The sequence below is a fragment of the Triticum dicoccoides genome, chromosome 7A (genome assembly GCF_002162155.2).
Source record: "Triticum dicoccoides isolate Atlit2015 ecotype Zavitan chromosome 7A, WEW_v2.0, whole genome shotgun sequence".
In the NCBI taxonomy this organism is placed as follows: Eukaryota; Viridiplantae; Streptophyta; class Magnoliopsida; order Poales; family Poaceae; genus Triticum; species Triticum dicoccoides.
This window is the reverse complement of record NC_041392.1, coordinates 47,013,912-47,022,863: the sequence shown is the minus strand read 5'-3', so window position 1 is coordinate 47,022,863 and position 8,952 is coordinate 47,013,912.

Genomic DNA, 8,952 nt, shown 5'->3' with positions numbered 1-8,952 from the left:
TAACTCTACATCCTTTGGCGTGAACATGTGTATTACCACGACCGAGATTCAATGAACCATTCACATAGGGTGCATGACCATGAAAGGTATTATTCATGTAAATAGAATAACCATTATTCTCTAATTTAAATGAATAATCGTATTGCAATGAACATGATCTAATCATATTCATGCTCAACATAGACACCTGATAACATTTATCTAGGTTCAATACTAATCCCGAAGGCAGATGGAGCGTGCGATGGTGATCTCATCAACTTTGGAAACACTTCCAACACACATCGTCACCTCGCCCTTAGCTAGTCTCCGTTTAGTCCGTAGCTTTTGCTTCAAGTCACCAATAATAGCAACTGAACCGGTATCCAATACCCAGGTGCTGCTAGGAGTACTAGTGAGGTACACATTAATAACACGTATATACTTTGTTGAAGTTGCCAGCCTTCTTATCTATCATACATTTGGGGTAATTCCACTACCAGTGACTGTTCCCCTTACAATAGAAGCACTTAGTCTCGGGTTTGGGTTCAACCTTGGGTTCCTTCACTGGAGCGGCAACTGGTTTGCCATCCATGAAGTTTCCATTCTAGCCCTTGCCCTTCTTGAAACCAGTGGTCTTGTTAAACCATCAACACTTGATGCTCCTTCTTGGTTTCTACATTTTGCGGTCTTAAGCACCGCGAACAGCTCCGGGATCAACTCCATCCCTTGCATGTCATAGTTCATCACGAAGATCTAATAGCTTAGTGATAGTGGCTAGAGAACTCTATCAATCACTATCTTATCTGGAAGTTTAACTCCCACTTGATTCAAGTGATTGTAGCACCCAGATATTCTGAGCACATGCTCACTAGCTGAGCTATTCTCCTCCATCTTGTTGGCAAAAGAACTTGTCAGAGGTCTCACACCTCTCAACACGGGCATGAGCCTGAAATCCCAATTTCAGCTCTTGGAACATCTCATATGTTCTATGGCATTCAAAACGTCATTGGAATCCCGATTCTAAGCCGTAAAGTATGGTGCACTAAACTATCAAGTAGTCATCAGGATGTGTCTGTCAGGTGTTCACAACATCCACAGACGATGTTGTAGGGGTTTGCACATCGAGCGGTGCATCAAAGACGTAAGCCTTCTGTGTAGCAGTGAGGACACTCCTCGGACTATGGACCTAGTCCGCATCAGTGCTTACAATATCTTTCAACTTGGTCTTTCTCTAGGAATGTATTGAAACAGGGAGCTACAACATGAGCTATTCATCTACAACATATTTGCAAAGACAATTTAGACTATGTTCATGATAATTGAGTTCATCTAATCAAATTATTTAATGAACTCCTACTCAGATAGACATCCCTCTAGTCATCTAAGTGAAACATGATCCGAGTCAACTAGGCTGTGTCCGATCATCACGTGAGACGGACTAGTCAACATCGGTGAACATCTTCATGTTGATCATATCTTCTATACGACTCATGCTCGACCTTTCGGTCTTCCGTGTTCCGAGGCCATGTCTGTACATGCTAGGCTCTTCAAGTCGACCTAAGTGTATTGCGTGTGTAAATCTGGCTTACACCCGTTGTATTCGAACGTTAGAATCTATCACACCCAATCATCACGTGGTGCTTCGAAACGACGAACCTTCGCAACGGTGCACAGTTAGGGGGAACACTTTTCTTGAAATTTTAATGAGGGATCATCTTATTTAAGCTACCGTCGTTCTAAGCAAATAAGATGTAAAACATGATAAACATCACATGCAATCAAATAGTGACATGATATGGCCAATATCATTTTGCTCCTTTTGATCTCCATCTTTGGGGCTCCATGATCATTGTTGTCACCGGCATGACACCATGATCTCCATCATCGTGTCTTCTTGAAGTTGTCTCGTCATCTATTACTTCTACTACTATGGCTAACACTTTAGCAATAAAGTAAAGTAATTACATGACGTTTATGTTGACACGCAGGTCATAAATAAATTAAGACAACTCCTATGGCTCCTGCCGGTTGTCATACTCATCGACATGCAAATCGTGATTCCTATTACAAGAATATGATCAATCTCATACATCACATATGTCATTCATCACATCCTTTTGGCCATATCACATCACAAGGCATATGCTGCAAAAACAATTAGACGTCCTCTAATTGTTGTTGCAAGTTTTTACGTGGCTGCTATAGGTTTCTAGCAAGAACGTTTCTTACCTACGCGAAAACCACAACGTGATATGCCAATTTCTATTTACCCTTCATAAGGACCCTTTTCATCGAATCCGATCCGACTAAAGCGGGAGAGACAGACACCCGCTAGCCACCTTATGCAACTAGTGCATGTCAGTCGGTGGAACCAGTCTCACGTAAGCGTACGTGTAAGGTCGGTCCGGGCCGCTTCATCCCACGATGCCGCCGAATCAAGATAACACTAGTAACGGCAAGTAAATTGACAATATCGACGCCCACAACTGCTTTGTGTTCTACTAGTACATAGAAACTATGCATAGACCTAGCTCATGATGCCACTGTTGGGGATCGTAGCAGAAATTTAAAATTTTCTACGCATCACCAAGATCAATCTATGGAGTAATCTAGCAACGAGGGGAAGGAGAGTGCATCTACATACCCTTGTAGATCGCTAAGCGGAAGCGTTCAAGTGAACGGGGTTGATGGAGTCGTACTCGTCGTGATCCAAATCACCGATGATCCTAGTGCCGAACGGACGGCACCTCCGCGTTCAACACACGTACAGCCCGGTGACGTCTCCTACGCCTTGATCCAGCAAGGGGAGAAGGAGAGGTTGGGAAAGACTCCATCCAGCAGCACGACGGCGTGGTGGTGGTGGAGGAGCGCGGGACTCCAGCAGAGCTTCGCCAAGCACTACAAGAGACGAGGAGGGAGAGGGGTAGGGCTGCGCCAACAGGGAAGGAACTTCATGTGTTGGGCTGCCCCTTTGCCTCCACTATATATAGGGGGAGAGGGAGGGCTGCGCCCCCACCTAGGGTTTCCACCCTAGGGGTGGCGGCAGCCCCAATCCCCATCTGGGGTGGCGGCCAAGTGGGGGGAGAGGGAGGCGCACTAGGCATGGGCCTTAGGGCCCATCTGCCCTTAGGGTTTGCCCCCCTCTTCTCTCTAGGCGCATGGGCCTTGGTGGGGAGGTGCCCCAGCCCACCTAGGGGCTGGTCCCTTCTCACACTTGGCCCATGTATGTCTCCGGGGCCCGTGGCCCCTCCCGGTGGACCCCCGGACCCCTCCGGTGGTCCCGATACACTACCGGTGATGCCCAGAACACTTCCGGTGGCCAAAACCATACTTCCTATATATCAATCTTTACCTCCGGACCATTCCGGAACTCCTCATGACGTCCGGGATCTCATTCGGGACTCCGAACAACATTCGGTAACTGCGTACATACTTTCCCTATAACCCTAGCGTCATCGAACCTTAAGTGTGTAGACCCTACGGGCTCGAGAGTCATGCAGACATGGCCGAGACAACTCTCTGGTCAATAACCAACAGCGGGATCTAGATACCCATGTTGGCTCCCACATGCTCCATGATGATCTCATCGGATGAACCACGATGTCAAGGATTCAATCAATCCCGTATACAATTCTCTTTGTCTATCGGTACGATACTTGCCCGAGATTCGATCGTCGGTATCCCGATACCTTGTTCAATCTCGTTACCGGCAAGTCTCTTTACTCGTTCCGTAACACATCATCCCGTGATCAACTCCTTGATCACATTATGCACATTATGATGTTGTCCTACTGAGTGGGCCCAGAGATACCTCTCCGTTTACACGGAGTGACAAATCTCAGTCTCGATTTGTGCCAACCCAACAGACACTTTCGGAGATACCTGTAGTGTACCTTTATAGCCACCCAGTTACGTTGTGACGTTTGGCACACCCAAAGCACTCCTACGGTATCCGGTAGTTGCACAATCTCATGGTCTAAGGAAATGATACTTGACATTAGAAAAGCTTTAGCATACGAACTACACGATCTTTGTGCTAGGCTTAGGATTGGGTCTTGTCCATCACATCATTCTCCTAATGATGTGATCCCGTTATCAACGACATCCAATGTCCATGGTCAGGAAACCGTAACCATCTATTGATCAACGAGCTAGTCAACTAGAGGCTTACTAGGGACATGGTGTTGTCTATGTATCCACACATGTATCTGAGTTTCCTATCAATACAATTCTAGCATGGATAATAAATGATTATCATGAACAATGAAATATAATAATAACTAATTTATTATTGCCTCTAGGGCATATTTCCAATAGTGGCCCCCCAGCCCAAGACAAAACAATGAAGAAAATTTACTATGCATGGCTTAGATTTGGGAAAAATCAATTATTTTCCCTTCTAGTTGTTCATATTCTTGCTTTGGCCCCCCTAAGATTACTGTCAAGCTCCGCCACTGCTGAGCAAGCTGGTCCTTCAGGGGTGCTCCCGAGTTACGAGTCCTGCATAGTGTGTGCCTAAACTTGAGGAGCAAACTCTCTTTGGCCTGTTGCCCCAACTTGATGTATTTGGTGTAGCTGATGATATGAAGTGTGCCAACAATCTTGGCTTCCTTGAACATGTCAACCCTGATGAGCTGGACATTGGTCAACTTCAAAATGTGTGGTCCCGAGAAGAGGCATCGAGTATAAAGCTAAGTGAAAAACTAAACATGCGAGAATTGACATTAAGATGGAGTGATCTAGAGGTGAGTGCGCTTCTTGATGACATAGAGATTCTGGCGGAGCTAGTGCCACCAAGCAATCTGCATGCATTTGCCATTCATGGTTATGCTAGTGTCATCTTTCCAGATTGGTTGATGATGAGCATTGGTAGTTATCTGCCCAACATTGTCCGACTGCAGCTGGTTGGTTTCCCTGCTGCAACAGCCTTCCACCCGTCACCCAATTACCAAACCTCCGAGAGCTTACCCTGAAAGACATGGGCAGCCTTGAAGAATGGAACACATCACCTTTCTCTAGTGGTGAGGCTGCAGTGAATGAGCTAATCTCATGTATGCTTGAGCAAGTCAATATACATGGATGCCCCAAGTTGAGGATTACAACCACAAGTTCCGAGAGCTGCTTCTTGGAGCATAATGGGAAGTGATAATGTGCTCACATCATGGGCAGAAAGGCTGTCACAGAATTGTGCTTCCTCATCTTCGTCTGCGGGAGAATCTATAAATCTGGCAGTTGAAAACAGTGAGGTGCCTCTGCATCATTGGAGCTTGTTGCTTCATGTACCTGCCCATAGTCATTTGCACATCACACATTGCAGTGATTTGACAAACTCGCCGAAGATTACTGGGGATCTCCAGTCCTTCAAATCACTCAAACTAAAGGATCCAGTGGAGGATCCACTCCCACTGGATTATCAACGGGAGGATCTGAATCTTTTGCTAATGTATATGTCAGCATGTAATTGTTGTAGTTATGACTGACAGATTAGCTAGGATTATTTCCTATTAATTTGATCTTTAGGACCTCATGTATCTCATGTATTCTTGGCAACCAAGACCACCACATATATTAATACAGTGCAAGCCCGTGAGGTTCTCCATGTCAAACATATTTGTTTCTAACTTGGTAACAAAGTCTCGATCCAACTCCACGCCATGAGCACCACCGCCGGCGCGCTAGTCACCATTCCTACCAGCCCGATCATCTCCCTACCGCAGCGATGCCATCGCTTGCCGGTCTCATCACCGCCTGGCTCACCCGCGCCAACTTCCTACTATGGAAAGCATAGGTTGTGGGCCTTTTGACTTATCTTGTCCTTTTTGGAGGGGTTTTCACCTCGTTAGGGAAGCTAGACATAAGTCTAGTGGCAATATCAATGCTAGCTAGGCAATTTTGTTGAAGGATTGGATTAAAAATGGGCATTAATGAAAACAAACTAGCTAATAGAAATTATACATGGTGTAACAATCAATCAAAATCCTATTTTTACGGTAATTGATAGAGTTTTCTCTTCTGCTAGTTGGGAAGCTCACTTTCCTTTGACCACATTGCATGCCTTACTGTGAGTTAGTAGTGACCATGCTCCACTCCTTGATTCTGGTGGTAGTAAAAATAATTTGACCAGACCTTTCAGATTTGACAAATGGTGGTTCTCTCACCCTGATTTCCATAAGATGGTGGAGGAGATTTGGTCTACTTTTTCCCCTTTTACCATTGCTATAGGCACTTGGTAGTTTAAAGCAAAACTTTTCAGAAAAACATGAAAGACTCGAGCATCAATATTGATACTACTATTAAGAAAAAGAAAAATATAGGAATTTGACATTTTAGATGTTTTTCCTGAGAAGAATTTGGTCTCTGATGTGGATCATCAGAGAATGAAAGATATAAAAAAATGAGTTGAAAGACAGTTGGAAGAAGGAAGAAACTGCCATGTGGCAAAGATCTAGGACTAGGAAATTTTTAGGAGACAAAACACTGCTTTCTTTCGTGCTTTAGGAAAACCATTTTCAAAATCTCTCACCAAAGTCGTAACATCCTTCTTAATAATGTCCTAGAAAACTGGTTTTCCTCACTTTAATTCCCAAGGAGCATGATGCTAAATATATGAATAGTTTAGGAAAATAAGTTTGAGTAACTACTCTATGAAAATATTTAGTAAGGACTAATAGGGTTTCTCCTATTAGGGATGGACTTTTGTCTTCTTATCAATCTGCTTTTGTCAAAGGGAGATATATTTTGGAGAGTGTTGTGAATGCTCATGAAACTATCCATGAACTTCACCAATCTAAACTTCCTGGGGTTATCCTCAAATTAGATTATGAGAAGGCCTATAAGAGAGTTAACCGGGATTTCCTTGTGGAAATGCTTTCCTCTAGGGGTTTTGGTAATAAATGGATTAGTTGGGTTATGGGCACTATCCAGAATTGTTCCTTATATGTCAGATTAAATGATATAAACGGTTCTCTTTTTGTTAGTTGTAAGGGTCTAAAACAAGGGGATCCCCTTTCTCCTATTTTATTTAACTGGGTTGCTGATGTTTTCTGTAAAATGTCGATCAAAGCTTCTCAAGAAAGAATTATTGTCGGGCTCTCCCTAATGTTGTTCCAGGTGGGATCATCAGCCTGCGATATACTAATGAGACCCTGCTATTCTTGCATCCTAGTTTAGATAATGCTAGAAATATTAAGTGGTTTTTTCCTATTTTGACAATTTGTCTGGTATGAAAATTAACTTGAACAAGTGTGACCTGATAAGCTTGTTCTTCAATGTAGAGGAAGAGATTTCCAAGATGTTAGCTCAAATATTTTGTTCTAAGCAAAGGTCCTTTCCATTGAAATATCTTGGAGTGCCTTTGCATTGCTAAGCTTCATAGGGAGGATCTCCAGCCCATCATAGATAGAATCACTAAGAGAAATTGTGGTTGGAGGGGAAAATTGCTTAGGTATGAAGCTAAGCTTGTTCTTTTACGTGCATGTATTGCAAGTATCCCTATTTATTTTATGTCCATTATTAAATTTCCTAAGTGGGCAATTAAGGCCATTACTTCTCAAATGGATCACTTCCTTTGGGGGAATCTTGGTGATGTTGGTAAGTACCATTTAGCTAATTGGGGGTTGTCTCCCAGAAGAAGAAAAAAATTCTTTTGTGGACTACGTATTCCAAATTTAAGGGAAGTCAATATGTATATTATTGCTTCCTGGGCTAAAAGACACGTTTTTGCTTCCGGATGAACAGTAATGCAAAAAACATAGTAAAATGTTTTCAAAAATTTCTAATTTTTTTTGTGGATGTTCGTGTCATTAGTGTTGCAAACATGCTTGATTTTCATGTGAAACGCACTAGTGTTTCGTCGGTGAAAAAACAAATTTGAGGTTACATTTTGGGGTAACATTTTCTGTTCAAATATTTTTTTGCACGGGCCAAAATTATTAACTTTTTTGCCTAAAACTTTGCAGGTAGCATTTTAATGTGAAATTTTTGGTTTTTTGACAATAAAAATCATTTTCATGCCCAGGAGCACGTGCTCCCGTCAGCCAAATTGGATCGCCATATTGCCTTTTCCTTTTCCTTTCGTGTATTGTTAATAACTAGCAAATATGCCCATGGGTTGCAACGGCGGGGAAATTTATCACACTTCTCTATATAAATAAGTGTGGACTAAAACACAAAGTGATGATTTCATCTATGACACACATCAATTGTTTTCAATACCTGTGCATTGCAACTGGAGAAAAATTCACCACACTCCTCTATACGACTGAGTGTGGACTAAAACACAAAGTGATGATTTCATTTATGGCGCACATCAATTGTTCCCCATACGAAGAGTAGTTGTGCTTTCAGCCAGACTATCTTTCATTTTGCGCCCTTTTAGTAGTATTTCTACATGCACTGTTTTTTATCTACCCATGCATAATGTTGTACTAATTATTCGTGGTTAATGCAGAGACATATGTAGGCTGAGAGACACAGAATGGCTAAGAATTTCTCATCAACCAAGAATTGAAAACATGGATAATTAATCTTTTTTAATCATTGGATATTTTCTCGTGGACATGGAACAGTCTTGTGGGTAAGCCAGAGCAATTTTACCCTACACCTAATTTTTTTTCTTGAATCTGGAATGTTATTCTCCTTGATAAAAAGATGTCATAACTTAATCAATTAAAAAATAGCCTAACTTAATAAAAAGATGGTCTTTCAAAATGTCATCTAAATATACGTAAGTGGGATATATTTTTTCAATTATTTTTTATTCCAACATAAACTGGATGTGGCAATCAGCAGATTTTAATTTAGATGTCTCATTTATAAATTGATTTTTGTTAAGCTGACGGTCTTCACTTTTAAGAGAGGAATAGATCTACTACGTACACTATCATAGCTACTGAACATCAGATAATTAATTACGGAGGGGCTAAAACTCAGTCGACTTATTTTTAACGAAGTCTCAGTCAGAGTCTTCCATCG